Source organism: Malaclemys terrapin, chromosome 1 (assembly GCF_027887155.1).
Source record: "Malaclemys terrapin pileata isolate rMalTer1 chromosome 1, rMalTer1.hap1, whole genome shotgun sequence".
In the NCBI taxonomy this organism is placed as follows: domain Eukaryota; kingdom Metazoa; phylum Chordata; order Testudines; family Emydidae; genus Malaclemys; species Malaclemys terrapin.
In genome coordinates this window covers 259,281,360-259,303,023 of record NC_071505.1, presented here as the reverse complement: position 1 = coordinate 259,303,023, position 21,664 = coordinate 259,281,360, and the positions used below count along the sequence as shown (strand labels likewise).

The 21,664-nt window shown below is 41.3% G+C and overlaps 1 protein-coding gene and 1 non-coding gene across 12 annotated transcripts in view; one reads left to right on the top strand and one right to left on the bottom strand.

Moving 5' to 3' along the window:
* The window catches only part of GPC5 (glypican 5), a 1,011,494-nt gene that overhangs the window by 586,483 nt on the left and 403,347 nt on the right, over positions 1 to 21,664 (bottom strand). The window lies entirely within an intron of this gene.
* Positions 7,960 to 8,066, top strand: LOC128830696 (U6atac minor spliceosomal RNA). Its single transcript, XR_008443655.1, has one exon. It is a non-coding gene; the product is annotated as a U6atac minor spliceosomal RNA (small nuclear RNA).

Genomic DNA, 21,664 nt, shown 5'->3' with positions numbered 1-21,664 from the left:
CTCTGCTCCTCCTCCAGTCATCCCCCCAGTCTGTGGGCAGCTTTGGAAGCTCTTCAGGTCACCCCCTTCCAGGCCTAGGGGCCAGGTCCATAGGTATTTACCTCCAATGGCTTGGGGAGGGGGGCAGTTTCAGCTACAGTCCTATTCTCCCTATCTCTAGCCTCAGTGCTGCAGGATGAGGGAGGGGGAAGAGGGAGGAACAGAGAGGAGCTGACCTATTTTTCATAAGAGGGAAGTGGGGAGAAGAATGCAGAGACACCCTAAGGTGCTAGGCTCTTTCCCTCCTCCCCTCTTGAAAAAACAGTATCAGCTGCTCCCTCTCCATCTTCCCTTATCCAAAAATTCCCCTCAGCTCCTCAGGGAAGAGATCCAGAAGCAGCAGCTCTGATTTGCTGTTCTTCCCCAGACAACAGAGAAATGGGGAAGGTCATCAATCAGAGCGGGGTTTCCTCTTCGCAGTCTGAAAATCAGTTCTGAAGGTTGCCATTCCTGGTGTCATCATTTGACTTGCTACTGTAGGGATCAGTTCCCCTCCAAGATCTTGAGTTGTACCCAGGATTCTTGAGTCTCAACATTCCTCTGCTGCAAATATCTGTGTTTGTCTCATCTCCAAGCTAACTGAGTAACAGGTGGCAGTAGTAGGCTGCTCCTCACATAGAGGATGACAGCCTACTACTGCCACTAGTTACTCAATTAGCTGTTAATGACCAGTGAGGGGGTCAGCATGGTTCCATAGGGTGGAATTTCTGTTTTTTACTTTGCTTTTTTTTTAAATCCCAGGAAATTACATGTAAAAGAAAAAAATATATGTTCAAAAGAATGTTTGCAAAATCAAGCACTCAAACATCAGCAGATGTCAGAATTAGGGTTGCCCAATATGAAGTTTGCTTAAGGATGCTGTAGTAAAAATTGATGTCCTTTCACAGATGTGGGATTTATTGTGTCTGCTCTCTTGGACCTGAGTGGAAATGGAAAAGGAGACGGCCAGATACTCTTGGCTGGTTTGGGAAGGCTGGAGATAATAGGCAGAGCCAATTTCTCAATGGTCTGCATCTGTAATACGTCAAACAGGGAATCAGAGGGCTCTGGTGCCATGACCCCTGTTCAAATCTGGACAGTATTTGCCATTCTTACCAATAGCTCCTGGAACAGTCTCAGGCTACATCTACACTACAGGGGGGAGTCGATTTAAGATACGCAAATTCAGCTACGTGAATAGCGTAGCTGAATTCGACGTATTGCAGCCAACTTACCCCACTGTGAGGACGGCGGCAAAATTGACCTCTGCGGCTTCCCGTCGATGGTGCTTACTCCCACCTCCGCTGGTGGAGTAAGGGCATCGATTCGGGGATCGATTGTCGCGTCCCGACGGGACGCGATAAATCGATCCCCGAGAGGTCGATTTCTACCCGCCGATTCAGGCGGGTAGTGTAGACCCAGCCTCAGTTCATCAGAAAGGAAACAGATGAGGCACTAATCTGATCATCTGATGAAGTGCCATCTGTATATTCCTCTACACATCTGGTTCTTCTCATGGAGTATCATCCCATTCCTCAAATACAGGCAGATCCTTCTTCAAGTCTGAAGTATCTGGTGCTGCTATTGGTGCTGTCAAGGAAGATGGTGTTGGTGCCCAATGAGGAATAGATGCTACTGAGGGTATCTAGTGCTGAGGGGGAAGGTATGGTGCATAAGTCAGTGCCAATTTCACAGCTGGAGTTGGTCTCACAGCTTCCAAAATGACCTTCATGGAGTCCTGTACGAAAGGTCACATGAGGAGCTGAAGAGGGCACTGCATGAGATTCTTCCGTGATATCTGGATTTCAGACAAGAGAAGAAGTCTGGTATTCCAAGGTCAAGTTGGGGAGAGGGGGACTCTCCATATTCATCTCAAAATAGGTTGAAGGTACTCCCAGGTAGTTCCAGATCAGAACAGGAGAAGTTGGTACAGGAATGGAGTCAAGCAGTGGAAAAGCATGCAGTGGGGTGACTAGTAGCTTTGACAGAAGATCTTCATCTACAACCCCTTCTTATAGCCAGGCTCCCATGGTCCACCTGATGAGATAGTTGGCCTTCAGCCACAAGGGAAGGCTCAGAGGCAAAAAGAAAATGTTGACCTCAGATGTGAGTCAAGTGGGTTTGGGTACTTTTAAATCACCATTACTAGCTTTGGGACAGTAGGGCACACTCCTGGCATCAGACCTCTTGTATGGCACCATTCCTTGAGATGTAGGACCCCTCTGTTGAACTGTCCTAGTGCCTGACATTGGTGTTTAAGACTCCCTGAACCCTACAATTACTTACACATACTCCCTCAAAGCTCCAACACGGCTATGGGCACTCAGGGCTTACTAGCTTAATTATTTCAGAAACACTGTAGCAGGAAAGCAAGGAACACAGGATGAGCAAATAAATTTCTTAACTGCATTGACTTTACTCCTAAAGCACTTGAGAGCTACAGATCTTGAAAAAATAACAAAAATCCTGTGTTGTGCTCCCCTTCCTTACACTCCACTTACTCCTTCTTGTGAGTGTATAGTTCTTCACACCTCAACTGCTAGCAGAGCACCTCACCCTCACTGATTGAACTAACCTCGTTATCTCCATATTGATTTACACCTGCCTCTGGAAATTTCCATTACTTGCATCTGAAGAAATGAGGTTCTTACCCACGAAAGCTTATGCTCCCAATACTTCTGTTAGTCTTAAAGGTGCCACAGGACCCTCTGTTGCTTTTTACTTCTTCAGTGTTTCAGTTTGGGCAGAGCCCTTCCTGCTGTCTCTATCTCTTGTAAGCCCTTCTTTATGCGATGTTGCTCTCTTTCTCTCTCCCCCACCCCCAAAAATAGGAATCCACTCTTAAATAGGGCCCCTGTCTCTCAGTCATCAGCCCAAACTCTCAGGGCTTGTCTACACTTGAAACGCTATAGGGGTACAGCTGCAGTGCTGCACCTGTGCCACTGTACCACTTCAGTGTAGACACTAGCTTTGCCAGTGGTAGAAGCTTTCCAGTCAGTGTAGGTAATCCACCTCCCCGAGAAGCAGTAGTTAGGTAAACAGAAGAATTCTTTCATCAACCTAGTGCTGTTTACACAAGGCATGAGGTTGGCTTAACTACATCACTCAGGGGTATGGATTTGTTCATATCCCTGAACAACATAGTTATGCAAATGTAGGTTTCCAGTGTACACTAGCTTTCAGTCCAAACTGTGAAGGTCCAAATCACCTGGTCATACTTGATCCTCCCCTTGGCAGGCCCCTGGAAAGAACATCTGTCATTCCACGTAGATGAGCCAGTACTTAAGAGTCATTGAGTATTTCTACATTTCAATTAGGCACCCGCAGCTAGTCCATGCCAGCTGACTCAAGCTTGGCTAAGGGATGGTTTAACTGAGGTGTAGATGTTCAGTCTCAGGCTGCAACCCAAGCTCTGGGACCCTACCACCTCGCAGGGTCCTACAGTCCAGGCTCCAGCCTGAGCCTGAATGTCTCCTCCACAATTAAGCGGCATCTTATCTTGAGGCCTGTAAGCGCAAGTTAGCTGGCATGGGACAGCCACAGGTTTTTAATTGTAGAGTAGACATACTCATTGAACGTCAATCACTCCCAGACTTCAGACTTGATTCCTGTCAGTGAAGGACCTTCAATAAACAGTCAAACAGACTCCATAATTCAATATAATTATATCCCACTCTATAACAGGCACTTCCTACGTTGTCAGCAAAGCTACTGAGGCCTTAATTTGGAGGGGAAGAGATTGTTTCCATCTCTGGTGCTGCTTTTGATTTAACTGCTGCCAGATGAGCAATTTGCTATCAGTTTAAGGCCAAGAAGATTCTGGTCTTGAGCCTGTGATGAAAGGGGCATTGAGGCCAGAATGCATCCTGGCTCCAATGTGACAGGGGGTTCAGCATGGAGGGCTAGTCTCTGTACCACCCAATTAGCCTGTCAGAGCATCAGGCTGTAGGCAATGAGAAGCCAGATGAGCCTGGAGTGTTAAGGGTCTCTCCCTCTGGTGTTGGGGACTGAAGGTGTGGCAAACTGCACATTGGGTTATTGAGTGTATTGGGAGCATAAGCTTTCGTGGGTAAGAACCTCACTTCTTCAGATGGAAGTCTTCACTTGCATCTGAAGAAGTGAGGTTCTTACCCACAAAAGCTTATGCTCCCAATACTTCTGTTAGTCTTAAAGGTGCCACAGGACCGTCTGTTGCTTTTAACTGGTGTACAGTTACTCAGGTCATATGATTTACCCTTTTAAAACATAAAAGTCCTGTATAACTCCCCCAGTATTAAAAGATTGGTTAAAAATCAACATTAATGGTTCAAAGAGCTCCTCAGCCATTTATTTTAATACTCTTGGGTGCAAGTTATTGCTCTTCCTCTGAAGATTTTAAATTGTTCAACATCTTCCCTAGTTACGGTGGGAATAGAAAGTATTTCCTTACCACTTTAAGATATGAATACATCTTGCTGCTTCTTTCCAAACACAAAATAGCAATAGTCATTGAATATTCATGCTTTTTTTCTGCATTAATGTTGTTTATTCCTGATATATTTTTTTAAAATAAATCTTTCTAATTATTCTTAACTCTACTGATCATAGATTATTCATTGTCATCTTTAGCCTCCCTTATCAATTGTCTGAATTTCCTAACTACTGATTTGTATTCATTGCTATCAAATTCCCCCATCTTTTCCATCTGTTATATATTTATTTTTAATTGCTGGTTTCACTTCCTCTCTTACTCAGGATTTTTTTTTAACTGAAACTTTCTTATCTGGTTAAAGAATTGGGGTTTTGGAGTTATAAATAATATTTAACACAGAATTATCATTTTTATGTCCAAATTTTTCTCCCTGCTGGCCCTTTTTAAACACCCAAGTTCTTGTGGATGGGACATACTTGTTTCCCTTTTTTTCTTTGTCATTCATAGTCACAACAATATTTACCTTAATCTCAATATTTGGGGAGAAACATGTCTAATCAGTGAATGTCCTGCACTTTCTTGTTCAAAAGTATGTCCCTCCACATTCTTCCCCCTCCCACGCCCCTGGGTTGAAGGATGCAATTGACAAATACAGAGGATAAAACTGGTCAAGGTCTTGCACCCTTCTATTGCTCAAAGAAAAAAGATATAGCTGTTCTAGTCAATAGAAAAATACTGTTTTAGCTGATTCAGTGAGTGAAAGTAAAGTGAAGAGATTTATTTTTTCACTGGAGGCAAGGTTGAGGAATGACAGTTTGCCTACCCTGCTGAATATATGTCCACTAAGTAGACATGCATATGTCTAATTCAGATGCAGGTCCCTTTTCTGTTAGTATATTTGCTTTGTTTTTGCAGGTGAAGGATGCCATAGGGAAGATTTTTAATTGAAATCTGGTAGTGGAGGATAGACCTGGGAAAGCAGAATGACTTCCAGCTTTCACTTACAAATTAAATAAAATCCTAAGGGATCTTAAACTGGCAGACGTTTGGAGAAAATTAAATGCTAATGTGTGCAGTTGTACTTTTTACACCCATAGACATCAAATATATAAAAGCATTAACTTCTCTTCTGTTGCAGTGAGTACACGATATATGCACAGGGTATAAGGTTAAATCTTATGAAGTAAGATGGAAATTCAATATCAAATCATGCACTGGCAGCATAACGTGCCCAGGCAATTTCAACCTGAAAGTAGTTAATTGAATGGCTAGCAATCTTTTTTTTTTTTTTTCAAAAAAGTATGGCACTATTTCAGAATTAAAGCCCTTGTTGAATACTACAATGCAAATTATACCTAGAAGAATAAAGTAAATGAATAACTGGAATGGCATGAAATCTCTTGTGCCTGGGCTTTTAATAGCTACTGCCACAGAAGGAAAATATTTTAAATATTTTCCACCTAAGAACTTTGAAAATGGCTTCTGGAACTCAAGAGAGCAGACAACTAATAATAATGGGAAACAGTGAATGTTTGTCATGGTGGTCATAAAAATCATGCATTGCATCACTTTCCTTAGTAAAATCCATGAATCAAACCCTGGCCCTATTCTAGTCAGTGGAAGTTCTGCCATTGATTTCAGCAGGGCTAGTATTTCATCCCACAATGTTAAACTGTGCATGTGAATATGTGGGTGGACTATTAAGAAATGAGTGGGTAGGTGGACAAATAAATACGTAAAGAGTTATACAAATTATCCTGCGAAAAGCCTCACAGAAGAGCCCTTCAAATTGAAGAGAATACAGAACTGGGGTGGGGGAATCCAGTGTGACCACAAAGACTTAAAATACCAAGAAACAATGGAGGCCTTTGCCACAACTGCAGTCAGTGGAAACACTTGAACTGTAATCATCCTGGTATAAAATAAAGGGAGCTGCTCACGGCGTGTCCTCTGTAGGGGGTCTTTACCCTCTTGGAGGAAAACAGCCCAAATCTGTTAACTTCTCTTCTTATCCAGGTTTTTGGGGGATGGGAACACTAAGAGATAGGGTATGTGGTAAGGAGAGTACTGGTTTCATTTTTATTCTAATATTTTATTTTAATTATTTTCCAGGTTGGGGTCAAAGAGGCACTGGTGGCTCAATCTTTTCTTGTGACTGTTTTTCTAGGTTTTGCTAGACATACCTACAGCCTAAGAGAGGCACCTTCTCTGAGGATTATATATTGAAATAAATAATCTAGAAATTCTGTTAGTTGAGCGTGCCGAATATGTTCACAGGTTATTGGGTTTTAAATTTTAAAAAGCAATATAGCAAACAGATATTTGACCCAGCTGCTTAAAAAGATAACAAAATAGATTAAACTAAAGATGCAAGACCTTTTCTTTCATCATGGGAGATCAGACCTGCAACTATCTCGCTGGAGCAGTAGCACAGCAGGATGGAACTTATGCACCATTTTCCCTATCTGAGTTTTATTTAGTGTCCAAAATGAATGTTCTAGATGCACTGAGAGAAACCCACTCAACTATCTGCAAACTAGACTGATGCCCTTTGGAACTTGTGAAAGCTACTGGGGAATAGTAGGTCAGAATGAGCGCTGTCCTGCCTGTGAGATGAAGCGACAAAGATAATTACAACACCATATGATTCTCTGTGTCTTACTGGCAGAAGCACAGATTCTCTGTGTCTTTCTCGTTTTGGCATCCCACGCCTTCTGGTACCTGGCTGAGTTTTTTGAGAATATCTGGAAACAAAACCTTCAGGGTTGTCATGGGTCATTTAGTTCTTGCTTGCTGATCTAAAGCATTCAATTGTTTGAAGTCTTTTTAGGGCAAAATCTGTATTTAAAATTAAGGTTGAAATGTAACAATAGAAAAACATTACTACTCCTGACAGAATTCTGCTCCCCTGCAGAGGTTCAGAATTCATATAGTCTGCATCTTTCTGTGCCCCCCACACAGAAAAATGCAAAAGAAATCTTCAGGGGGACACATGCCTCTTCTCTGGCAGCCCAGGCAGTGTGTCTGTTCTAAGGTGCCTGGAGCAGCCTCAGAAACACTAATCACTGCAGCGGCAGGGGGACTGAGCATGTGTACCTACAGGGGAGATTTCAGAGTAGCAGCCGTGTTAGTCTGTATCTGCAAAAAGAACAGGAGTACTTGTGGCACCTTGAAGACTAACACATTTATTAGAGCATAAGCTTTGGTGGAATACAGCCCACTTCTTCAGATGCATATATGCATATATGAATCCGAAGAAGTGGGCTGTACTCCACGAAAGCTTATGCTCTAATAAATGTGTGAGTCTCTAAGGTGCCACAAGTACTCCTGTTCTTTTTACAGGGAAGATGTTGATCACCACTAGGGGCCGTGGATGCGCATGCGTGCGTACCAACAAGCAAGAGAGACCTGTGTGGAGGGGTAGGGCTTTTCCATTATGCAGAAGCCAGGGTCTGTCCCCAAGGCAGAAATGTAGCAGCCTGCCTGCTAGTTAATTGATCTCATTCTCTGAGACAGAAATGTAGCAGCCTGATTAGCACTCCCCTTGATAAGGATGGAAGAGGTCCTAGTGACTTTTATAACATACATATGGTTAAGGCATTGCCACTTACTTTGTGGCATCTAACACTGTTAGTGTTCTATTGTTAGTTAACTGTTCCCATTCTCAGTCAATTCCCCCAAGAGCATAAACCTGTAAAATTTTTAAGCCCCCTACATTGCCAGTGTCATGTAAAGCCTTATAAATGACAGTAAGGGAATCAGCTAGGAAGATCTATGTGCTTTCTTACTTTTTTCCTGTGCCAAAGTGGCACAATGGGGTTAGATTACAGCTCAGGATTTATTTTACTTACCCAATAAAAAAAGACTTTGAGAGAAAATAAAACATTTACCAAGCATTCAATAAAATGTCAGGGCAATCAGAATCAAGCACTTCCTAAAGTGCCCAGCCAGGTCCAGGACAACGATTAGCAAAACTGGATGATTTTAATGTGTGAAAGTCTGAGCAATTTAAAATGACATTCTTCTTTTATTGTTTTGCTGTTTGGTGTTCTGTAATGTAATTTAAATGAAAATCCAGGATTATAACTGCAATGCAGGTATTAGTTACAAAGTGTTTCCTAATATATTCGTGTGTTTAGGAAAAAGCTGAAATACTCAATGCTTTTTTTCCCTCAGTCTTCACAGACAAGGTCAGCTCCCAGACTGCTGCACTGAGCAACACAGTATGGGGAGGAGGTGAGCAGCCCTCAGTAGTGAAAGAACAAGTCAAGGACTATTGAGAAAAGCTGGGCGTGCACAAGTCCATGGGTCCAGATCTAATGCATCCAAGGGTGCTGAGGGAATTGGCTGATGTGATGGCAGAGCCATTGGCCATTATCTTTGAAAACTAGTGGCGACAGGGGGAGGTCCCGGATGATTGGGAAAAGGCAAATATAGTGCCCATATTTTAAAAAGGGAAGAAAGAGAACCCGGGAAACTACAGACTGGTCAGCCTCACCTCAGTCCCTGGCAAAATCATGGAGCAGGTCCTCAAGGAATCCATTTTGAAGCACTTGGAGGAGAGGAAGGTGATCAGGAACAGTCAACATGGATTCAACAAGGGCAAGTCATGCTTGACCAACCTGATTGCCTTCTATGATGAGATAACTGGCTCTGTAGATATGGGGTAAGCAGTGGATGTGATATATCTTGACTTTAGCAAAGCTTTTGATACAGTCTCCCACAGTATTCTTCCCAGCAAGTTAAAAAAGTATGGATTGGATGAATGGACTATAAGGTGGATAGAAAGCTGGCTACTTTGTTGGGCTCAACAGGTAGTGATCAATGGCTCAATGTCTAGTTGGCAGCCGGTGTCAAGCGGAGTGCCACAGGGTGTTGTTCAACATCTTTATTAATGATCTGAATGATGGGATTAATTGCATTCTCAGCAAGTTCACAGATGACACTAAACTGGGGGAAGAGGTAGATTTGTGGGAGGGTAGGGATAAGGTCCAGAGTGACCTAGACAAATTGGAGGATTGGGCCAAAAGAAATCTGATGAGGTTCAACAAGGACAAGTACAGAGTCCTGCACTTAGGAAAGAAGAATCCCATGCACCGCTACAGGCTGGGGACCGACTGGCTAAGCAGGAGTTCTGCAGAAAAGGACCTGGGGATTACAGTGGACGAGAAGCTGGATATGAGTCAGCAGTGTGCCCTCATTGCCAAGAAGGCCAACGGCATATTGGGCTGTATTAGTAGGAGCATTGCCAGCAGATTGAGGGAAGTGATTATTCCCCTCTCTTCGACACTGGTGAGGCCACACCTGGAGTATTGAGTCCAGTTTTGGTCCCCCCACTACAGAAGGGATGTGTACAAATTGGAGAGAGTCCAGGGAGGGCAATGAAAATGATTAGGGGGATGGGGCACATGACTTATGAGGAGAGGCTGAGGGAACTGGGCTTGTTTAGTCTGCAGAAGAGAAGAGTAAGGGGAATTTGATAGCAGCCTTCAACTACCTGAAGGGGGGTTCCATAGAGGATGGAGCTAGGCTGTTCTCAGTGGTGGCAGATGACAGAACAAGGAATAATGGTCTCAAGTTGCTGTGGGGCAGGTCTAGGTTGCATATTAGGAAACACTATTTCACTAGGAGGTGGTGAAGCACTGGAATGGGTTACCTAAGGAGGTGGTGGAATCTCCATCCTTAGAGGTTTTTAAGGCCTGGCTTGACAAATTGATAATGATTTAGTTGGTGTTGGTCGTACTTTGACCAGGGGATTGGACTAGATGATCTGCTGAGGTCTCTTCCAACCCTAATATTCTAGGATTCTAAATGCTAAATAGTTATTGTGACTTTTTTTTCTGTATTGTAGTTTAAATAAATTACCAAAACAATTGAAACTAGAGTGATTATACTGCATTATTTTGACAAATATTTTTTTTAATTTTTTGGCATAGAATCCCCCTAGAAATTACATTATTTAATGTAACCAATGTATGTACTCAGATGAACAGAGCTAATTCTGTTTGAGGAAAAGAATATGGGTCCTCAGGTGGCTAATGAGGCTAATCCTTGAACCACAAGTTCTATTACAATGAGAGCAGACGTTTTCAGGCTCAGCAGGAGACTGTTGACCATGACTTGAGACCAGTCTCTCCTTCCTCCTGTGCCTCTTGTCCTCTTCAGCTTCCCGACGAGCAAGTTCAAAATGCAGGGGACCATCATGTAGGACTTCCTTCATTTTAAGTGATTCTGGGCAAGTGTCTCTCAAGTATCAATGTCAATATTACATTTTTTTAGGTTGTCCTTCAGCAAGTCCTTATAACGCTTCCATTGTCCACCCACATTACGGTACCCTTCTTTCAGCTGAGAGAACAGGACCTGTTTTGGGAGGCGAGGGTCTGGCATCCAGACAATGTAACCAATTCAGTGGAATTGCTAACAGATGATCATTGCCTCAATACTGGTGGTCTTTGCCTCTTCCAAAACACTAATATTAGTGGGCCTATCTTCCCATTTGATCTTCAAAATCTTACAAAGGTAGCATTGAAGGTGCCTCTCAATGACTTTCAAGTGGTGTCTATAGGTTGTCCAAGTTTTGGACCCATACAAAAGTGTTGGGAGAATAATGGCTTGGTAAACAAGAAGCTTTGTGTCTGTTTGAATGTCATGATCTTCAAAGACCTGTGCCGTAAATGAGAAAAAGCTACACTGGCACAGCTCAGGCGATGTTGAATTTCTGCATCAATATCTGCCTTGGATGAAAGACGACTTCCAAGGTAGAGGAAATGGTTGACATTCTCCAGCACCACTCCATTGATTTTGATAGATGGGGCATGTAATACCTCTTTTGGAGAGGGCTGGTAGAGCACTTTAGTCTTCTTGATATTAAGAGTGAAACTAAGACATGCATAAGCATCGGCAAACACATTCAAGATAGTTTGAAGATCTTTCACAGAGTTGACAAAGATTGCGTTGTCATCAGCATACTGAAGGTCCATAATAGATATTGTGGAAATCTTAATCTTGGCTTTCAGCCTGCTAAGCCTGAACAGCTTTCCATCCATTCTGTAAGTGATTTTAATGCCAGCTGTAAACTTCCAAGCAATTAGGTAAAGAATGACAGCAATAAAAACCGCAAACATGGTTGGAGCGATGATACAGCCCTGTTTGACTCCTGTTTCTACTTTGAAAGGTTCACTCTGGAAGCCAGTGCTGCTCAGAACAGTTGCTTTCATGTTATCATTAAGCAACTTTAGGACATAGATGTATTTATCAGGACATCCAATCTTAGAAATTACAGACCAGAGGGCATGGCGATTCACTGAGTCAAAGGCTTTAGTTAGATCAATAAAAGCCATGTACAGTGGTTGGTTTTGCTCCCAACACTTGGGGGAGGGATAGCTCAGTTGTTTGAGCACTGGCCTGTTAAATCCAGGGTTGTGAGATCAATTCTTGAGAGGGGCACTTAGGGATATGGGTCAAAATCAGTACTTGGTCCTGCTAGTGAAGGCAGAGGGCTGGACTCGATGACCTTTCAGGGTCCTTTCCAGCTCTATGAGATATACCTAACACTTTCCTTGCAGATGCCGTGCTGTGAAGTTCATATCCTCAGTACCAGTAAAATTTCTTCTGACAGCGGCAGAAGGCGGTTGCAAGGATCCATGCCAGAACTTTGCCTGCAATGGCTAGGAGAGAGAAACCATGATAATTTCCACAATCCACTTTATCCCCTTTTTTGAAGAGGGTGACAATCAGAGCATCCCTCATTTCACTGGGTATCTCCTCCTTTATCCAGATTTTAAGGATAAGCAAGTAAAGCTATCAAATTAGCTCTGGTTCACCATTTGGAAAAGAGGGTTCATAATAAGTTCAAGTTCAGCACACTTGGTCAGGAGCAGAATTCCATTTGAATTGCTTTTGCCAACTCCTTCTTTCCCAATTGTTCCTTTCCGCTGGTCTGAGTCTTGTCCCACACGTGCATTGAAATTCCCCAGAAGGAGGATCTTGTCTTCTGTAGGGGTCTCAGATAAAATGGTTTCCAAATGAGAATAAAAATCTTCCTTTTATATTCTCATTGGCGTCCAGTGTTTGTGCATAGGTGTTCACAATAGTTGCCTGTTGATTTTTGGTTAGCCTCAATCGGAGTATCATAAACTGATCATTGATGGCAAATGGTACCTCAGAGAGGCACCTTATGAGCTTGTTCTTTATACCATATGCAATTGGGGTTCATCTATAGATTTTCCCTTCCAGAAGTAGGTGTATCCTCCTTTCTCCTTCCCACCTGTCCTTCACCAGCTCTTCTAGTTTTGGACAAAGCAGCAATATCGATGTTATACCGACTCCATTCACTAGCAACAATGGCTGTACATCGCTCTGGTTGGTCGCTGTTTGAGTTGTCCATCAGGGTATGTATGTTCCAAGTTCCAAAGTTGAAAAGTTTCTTACATTTTCGACCGCTGCGGTGGTAATCCTGCTGGATGTGCCTATCCAGACAGAAAAAACAGAGGCAAGACTTTTTTAGGGTACCTTTTCTAACCTCCTCCCCACATGGGGTGAGCAGAGTGGATCCTGAAAAGGACTGCTCAGTCATGGGTGCAGCTGCCGAGATGCTCGCCTCGCCTCAATCGTCGAGCAAGATGATTGTATTATACACACACCGCCTGTTTGTCGGTCTGTAACTAGGAACTTCCACATTTCACTGTCCTGTTCCCATCGCCACTTACCAATCACCACCGGACTTTTGACTTGTGCAAATATTATTTTCCCAAAACCTGGAAGATGCCTGTGCGGGACTTCTTTTAAGGTGGGGAGACTGGTGCACAACAGTCACCACACTATCCTTGACAGATAGAGGACTTGAAACCAATGGCATGGACACCATGACAATTGGAGATCCTCTATCTGCTGCAGCCTTCATCCACCTTCACAGCTGTTGTAACATTACTCAACAGTTTCACCTCCATTGTGCAGTTATCCTCCATCTGCTCTTCTATTAGGGACTTCTTGGATCACACTTTGTCTGAAACCTCACCCTTGACCATTCTGCCATGAGTACCCTAAGGGAGTACATGACTCCAGGCAGCATTGCTCTCGGGGTCATTGAGACACGCATGCCTCTCCACCACTACAAAAATACTTACACTATCAGTCCTAATTCCAGTTATTTCTCAACTTTCAATCATCTTATCTCTCTAATCTATCAAGCAGACAATGTATTCGAAAACCGTTGCACTTGTAGCACTTGGGTAAAAGCGTTAAATATATCAGGAACAAATGAAATTCTAGCAATGGGGTATGTCCAGTATTAGATAAAAATGGTTAAACTGTCAATTGTGATGCAGAAATAACAAAATAGTCAATAGTCAACAGTATTTCTGTTCTATGTTTGGAAAGAAGCAGGATGATATGTTCATATCTTAAAGTGATAAAGAAATACTTTCTGTGCCCTCAGTGACTTGTAAAACAGCTACTACCTGTTTCCCCGAAAATAAGACATCCTCCGAAAATAAGGCCTACTTACAGTTTTGCCTCTCGTTGTAATATAAGGCATCCCCCCGATAATAAGACCTCCCCGATAATAAGGCATCCACCGATAATAAGGCATTTTTCATTTCTGAAAAATAAGACATCCCCTGAAAATAAGACCTAGCGCATCTTTGGGAGCAAAAATTAATATAAGACACTGTCTTATTTTCGGGGAAACAGGGTATTAAATTTAAACATTTTAAAAATTCAGGACGAGATAACCTGTACCCAAGACTAGTTAAACAAAATAGTCGAGGAGCTCTCTAAACCCACTAATATCAATTTTTAACAAACTGTAGAAGTTCCAGAGGACTGTAAAAAGCTTATATTTATAAAGTGTAAAAGAGATGAAATAGGACTATTCACTTGACATTGATCTCATGCGAAATCATTGAAAGGCTGGTATGGGACACAATCAGTAAAGAATCAAATTATGGTAGTATAATTACACTGGTCTACAATTTTTGAAAAGTCGTCTGCTTCAGAGATAAAATGTGCTATTTATTATGTATTTTGATGTGCTGAATTCAAATATGACAATTAAAACAACTGATTGGCTACTGTTTCTAAGATATTTAAGTTTTTACATTTTATGTCTATGTATATTGTGTAGATAGTAGAGTTTTAATCATAAATTGTAAACCTAGGTCTTTTCATGTGTTTATGGTTGCTTTACATGATAATATTTCACCTGTCCTGTTTATGTAACACTTTAAAAATCAGCAAAAGGGTTATATAAATAAAATTTATTATGAAACAAAAGGCAAAATCTATTATGTACATAGTTTAGTCCTATTCAGTGTCTACTCGGCACATCTTGGCTTGTCTCTTGTATTCATTAAATGGAGCATCTCTTGTCACTGTCCAGCAATAGTCTGCAAGCATTGATGGGCTCCGTTTGCCCTGATAGCATTTCTCCATTGTTGCAATGTCCTGGTGAAATCGCTCGCCGTGCTCGTCGCTCACTGCTCCGCAGTTCGGTGGGAAAAAATCTAGATGAGAGTGCAAAAAGGTATCTTTAGTGACATGTTGCAACCAAGGCTTTGGTATGCCTTGAGGAGGTTTTCCACCAACAACCTGTAGTTGTCTGCCTTGTTTTTCCGAGAAAATTTATTGCCACTAACTGGAAGGCTTTCCATGCCGTCTTTTCCTTGCCACCCAGTGCATGGTCAAATGCATCATCTCGAAGAAGTTCACGAATCTGAGGACCAACAAAGACACCTTCCTTTATCTTAGCTTCACTTAACCTTGGAAATTTTCCACGGAGGTACTTGAAAGCTGCTTGTGTTTTGTCAATGGCCTTGACAAAGTTCTTCATCAGACCCAGCTTGATCTATAAGCATGGTAACAAAATCTTCCTTGATCAACAAGTGGTGGATGCTGAACACTTTTCCGCTCAGGCTCCAATGACTGTCGGAGTGGCCAATCTTTCTTGATGTAGTGGGAATCTCTTGCACGACTATCCCATTCGCAGAGAAGACAGCAGTACTTTGTGTATCCACTCTGCAGACCAAGATAGAGAGCAACAACCTTCAAATCGCCACAAAGCTGCCACTGATGTTGGTCATAGTTTATGAACCTCAAAAGTTGTTTCATGTTGTCATAGGTTTCCTTCATATGGACTGCATGACCAACTGGAATTGATGGCAAAACATTGCCATTATGCAGTAAAACAGCTTTAAGACTCGTCTTCGATGAATCAATGAACAGTCTCCACTCATCTGGATTGTGAACGATGTTGAGGGTTGCCATCACACCATCGACGTTGTTGCAGGCTACAAGATCACCTTCCATGAAGAAGAATGGGACAAGATCCTTTTGACAGTCACGGAACATGGAAACCCTAATATCACCTGCCAGGAGATTCCACTGCTGTAGTCTGGAGCCCAACAGCTCTGCCTTACTCTTGGGGAGTTCCAAATCCCTGACAAGGTCATTCAGTTCACCTTGTGTTATGAGGTGTGGTTCAGAGGAGGAGGATGGGAGAAAATGTGGGTCCTGTGACATTGATGGTTCAGGACCAGAAGTTTCATCCTCTTCCTCTTCCTCGTCTGACTCAAGTGAGAATGATTCTGGTGCATCAGGAACCGGCAGTCCTTCTCCGTGGGGTACTGGGCGTATAGCTGATGGAATGTTTGGATAATGCACGGTCCACTTTTTCTTCTTTGACACACCTTTCCCAACTGGAGGCACCATGCAGAAGGAACAATTGCTGGTATGATCTGTTGGCTCTCTCCAAATCATTGGCACTGCAAAAGGCATAGATTTCCTTTTCCTGTTCAACCACTGGTGAAGATTTGTTGCACAAGTGTTGCAGCATATGTGTGGGGCCCACCTCTTGTCCTGATCTCCAATTTTGCAGCCAAAATAAAGGTGATAGGCTTTCTTAACCACAGTGGTTATACTGCGCTTTTGTGATGCAAAAGTCACTTCACCACAAACGTAGCAGAAGTTATCTGCACTGTTCACACAAGTACGAGGCATCTCTGCTCACTTTGGCTAAACAGAAATGTGTCCCTTTGCAAAATCAAACACTGACAAATAAGAGAGCACGACACTGTATGATTTCTAGAGCTGATATAGGGTAATTTGGTCAGCAGAGTGATGTAAGCTTCGTTATGATTGCATCATCCATGACTTCTAGGAATAACATGAAGCAATTCATATCATGTATGACGCAATACCAGCTTCAGATTGCATCATTCATTGTTTTGCCTAAAAAGCAAGTACTGTCCAAACCCAGTCATAGATTTATTGATAGATCCAGTCAAATATGTATTGTAGTCATTTCTGGTTTAAATTGAGATCCCTTCCCTTTATAACTCACTTAATCTCTGCCATTCCCAAATCATGGGTTGTATATACTGACCCAATAGCATATCTTGAACACTAGAGCCAATCAACAATTTTAAGCATCATTTTCGTTCTCAGTGACCCAGAATTAGTAAAGTTTGACTACATTTATTTCAGAAGCATTTTGGCTGTAGAGCAGTGTTATTGTCAATCAACATGATTTTATGGACAAAAGGTCTTGTCAAACAAACAAACTTGATATTGATTTTGATGTGATTACAAGTTTGGTTGCTACAGGTAACTGTGTTGACATAGACTTCTGTAACGCAATTGACTTAGTCCAATATGATATTCTGATAAAACATACTATACAAAAATCAATGTAGCCCATGTTAAATGGATTAAAAACTAGTAGGCTGATAGATTGCTAAAACTATTTGTAAATGGGGAACAGTCGCCCATTGGAGGTCTTAGTGCAGTGGAGCAGGGATCTGTTCTTGGCCCAAAGTTAGTCATTACCTTTGTCACAGATCTGAAAAAAAATATAAAATCATCACTGGTAAATTATGCAGAAGGCACAAACATTGATGGAGTGGTTTTATAATGATGGGGAGCAAGTCTGCATTTTAATACAGCCAAATGCAAAGTCATGAATCTAGGAATAAAAAAAAGTAGTGAGAATCAAGAAGAATGTGGCGATACTGAAAAGGATTTCAGGATCATAATAGATAACCAACTGAACATGAGTTCCCAGTGCAATACTGTAGATAAGGGGGTGGATGCAAAGTTCAAATACATAAGCAAGGGAATATTGAAGAGGAACAGGGAAGTGATATTACCTCTGTATACCACATTAGTGAGACTATTACTGGGATATTTTATCTTGTTTTGGTGTCCATGTTTCAAAAGGATATTGAAAAATTAGAGAGGATTCAGAAAAGAGCTACAAGAATGAGTTGATGTATGAAAAACAAGCTTTATAGCAAAAGAGACCCCAGAAGCTCAACCTATTTAGTTTATCCAAGAGAAAAGCTATTTACACAGGGAAGAGATTTCTGACATTAGGCAGTTCTTTAACTTGAAAGCAAAAAGCATAATGAGATTCAATTGTGGGAAGCTGAGGATAGACAAAGTCACAGTAGTCATAGGTATAGTAATCATAGTATCCATTTGTGAGGATAACTAACCACTGGAACAAATTACCTGGAGATGTGGTAGATTCCACATCACAAAAAAATCAAGACTGGATATTTTTATAAAATATATGTTATATGTAACTATGTGCTATATCACAAAATAGAAGTTATGGCTTGATGCAAAGTTAATGGGTGAGGTTAATGGTCCCTTCCAGACTTAAAATCTATATGTCAATGACCTTTGTAAAATCTAGGAATCATATAGCTAGATAAATATTATCCTGCGTTACAGGTGCTAACATGGAACTCATAGGATGGGAGCCATTCCAGCTGCTGTTTGCATCCAGGAAGAAATTCCTTTGTTTTGGTTAGATGGAGGATTTGTCTTCCGCAAGAGCTAAAGGGTTTTTCTTTTCTTCTCTCCCGCCCCTCCCCCACATTTGCTTTCATAAAAGAATAAAATATAAAAACAGTAAATTTATAGTTCAGCTGTTTGTTGTCAGAAACACAGTACTCTTTAAGATCAACCACACAGAGGCCACACCTGACCTATCTGGTAGAGAGCTAATACTGCAATGGTTATGAAATTTTCCTGAGCAGAACTGTGGGAGAGCAAATGTTTTTGTAGTGTATGCAGGTGGAAACTATTCAAATTATACAAGGCAGTTAAATAGCTGAGAAAAGTTTGGCTGGACATGGGGGAGGATGGAAAAACAAAGTATTAACGCTCTGCCTTCTAAAATCACGCTACAGAAGCACACCAAAAGTACAATATGTACATCATACAAATACATATTATTTGTCCCAAATGGAGTAGCTCCTAAGAAATGTGAACCTCAAGCCTTGTAAAAATGCAGTGACGGCTTTAGGCTTACTTTCTAAGGGATTCTGTAAGGGAATTCAAGCTCAGCACAAGGTTAGTGGAAAGACTACCCATGTGTAAGTAGGAAGGTGTATGTTCACAATCATCAGGTAATAACTCTCTGCTGCTTAGCTGGCTGAGCCAAGAAGGGGCAGGTGGAATGTGCTAATTCTCTGTCATTCATCCTTCTGAAGCAATGACTTCAGGAAAGGTCATGAACTGATTTAACTAATTAAATGTTTGCACCTTTAATTCTGCCACCTAATGTTTCTATACAGAATTGCAAGGAATTTTGAACTAAGTCCCTCTCCCCCCCCAATACTACACACACAGCCAAACCCGAGTGTCACTGAAGTAAGTGTTAAAACTCCAAGTGACTTCATTGGGAACAGAATTTGACCCACAGGTTCCTTGCAAAAAAAAATAATAAATTACAAAATAAAATAAAAAGTTGATCTGGTAATTTGTGTAGTTTCAAATGACAGCCATACTCTTATTGGGCATTGATTCCTTCAGAGCATTTCACTTTAAATAATGTAATGTAAATATGCAGAAATTATAGAGGATGAATTGATCTTCAACATTTTAGCATTACATAATTTGAGGACAAATGTACCTAAAATGATACAACCAGGCAAAATGTAACAGTGCTATATTGCAATGCTCATTGTACACCTGAAAATCCAACACAGAAAACTGCAATTTGCTCATCCTCTGAAGAGACAAGTGTCTGGCATAATGAAACAGTTTAATTCCTAATAGTTCAATCTCAAAAAGCTAATTTAAACTTTTTTATGGACTTGAAAAACGGATCTTTGAAGGTCCTTAATGAGATTATGTTCATTCATAATAGCAACAGGACAGATAATCTTTTCCAATTTTCCTTTTGCATGCAATGGGTAATTATAGAGAACAGAAGGGCTTGTTCTTACTGTGCATATGGATTTGAATTTTTGTCCTGTTAGATGAAATGGAGACATTATATTCACAACCATTCATGGAATCAATAGCAAAATAAATGCACCTGTCTTGAACCCACCATATATACCTATGCTTACAAGGTCATATATGCACCCTCCAGCCACATATGGATACCCTATTTAAGCGATGAACACACAAGAAAATGTAAGAGATCAAAACAGGGATGAGTTTAAAACAATCCAAGGTGAATTAATAGACTGAAGATTCATTTGCACATGCTGGCAACTTTCAAAAGTCTTTCTTACTATACTAGAGTAAGCAAGCAATACTACAGGATCCACTCAGGAGTCAATGGTAGATGGGAACAACAGATTTATCCTACTGGATCAGACTCATAATCCATATACTCTAGTATCTTGTCACCAACCTGGCCAGCTTGAGAAGAAGTAGAAGAAATAAAGAGATTGGTTTAAATCCTGAAGCATGAGGTTTAGAAACCCTTCTAAAAACACTGTAATCATTATTAATTAGTGTAACTTTGGGATATTCTTGACATCCATATACATATCCAGTTCCTCCTTGTATCTTTCTTGGTTCTTCGCCTCACTGTGTGGCACTGAGTTCCAAAATCTAATTCTACACCTTGTGAACAAAAATATTTATCAGTTTTTAAATTTGCCACCTTTCAGTTTCATTGACTATCCCCTTATTATGTTAAAAGACAGAGAACAGAAATTCCTGATCCACCTTCTCTATACCATTCATTATTTTTCATACACATGTTCCAATTTATTCATCTTTTTTTCTAAGATAAACAATCCCAACTTTTCAATTTATCTTCATATGGAAGCTTTTTCATTCCCCTAGCCTTCTGGCCACCTTTTTCTTAACTCTCTCCAATCCTACAACATCTTTTTTGACATGGCTGACCAGTACGGCAGAGCATTCCAGATGAGGGAGAACCATTGATTCGTATGATATCATTAGAATATTCTCTACATTATTCTCCATCCAATTCCTTATGCAACCATTGTTTGGCTTGCTTTTTTTGACTGCTGCTGTACATTGAGCAGAGAGGTCTTGTTTGAGGAGTCCAAAGTGATGCTCAGGTCCTTTTCCTGAGTTGAAAATGTTAGTTTAGAACCCTGTACGGTATATGAATATTTCAGTTTTTCCCCTACAATGTGCATTATTTTAAATGTATAAACATTGAATTTCTTCTGCCATTATATTGCCCTTTCAGCTAGCTTGGGTAGGTTCCTCTGAAGTTCCTCATTGTCCACTCTAGAACTTGACTACTCTAAATAATTTTGTGTCACCTCTAAGTTTTAGCACTTCACTGCTCACCTCCTTTTCGAGATCCTTAATATACTAAATGGTTCTGATCTTCTCCACTGTAGCTTTTTACTTAAGCATGAGTAGGTTTGAAAAATGAAATTCCTGCCATACAGTGTATTACCCATTATCTTAATATAGGAGTCAACAGCCACAAAGTCAACGGAGGTTAAATATGACAGTGTTGAACTATGTTTCAATTAAATTTTCTTCCACCAGACCACATCTTCAAGAATCCATTAATCTTTCACTCTTCCGTATTCAAGACCTTTACCCCAGTCACAGAGATCACCTTCCAGCAAAGAAGGGTTAGATATAACTCCCTCCAGAGATTATCAATACTGCTTCCAGTATGGGTCAAAGGGTCTTGCTAAGAGACACCAAAGTACTTACTTGCTCCCAACACTTATTGACCTTGACATTCAGCAATGGACTTGGCAGGGTATACAAACACAGATTATTCACAGCCTTTATCAGGGCTGCATGAAGGTTTTGGGGCGCCCAGGAAAAAATCTGTAACTGGGGCCCCTCATATTTAAAAAAAAATACCACCGAGAGGAGGCCTCCTGTGTGTGTGTGAGCGTGCACACACGTCAGTGTGCGTACATGTGTTGGAGTGTGAGATCACTCCCCGGATGTGGCTCCTGTCCTGAAGAGCTAGGACCAGCTCCCCACTCT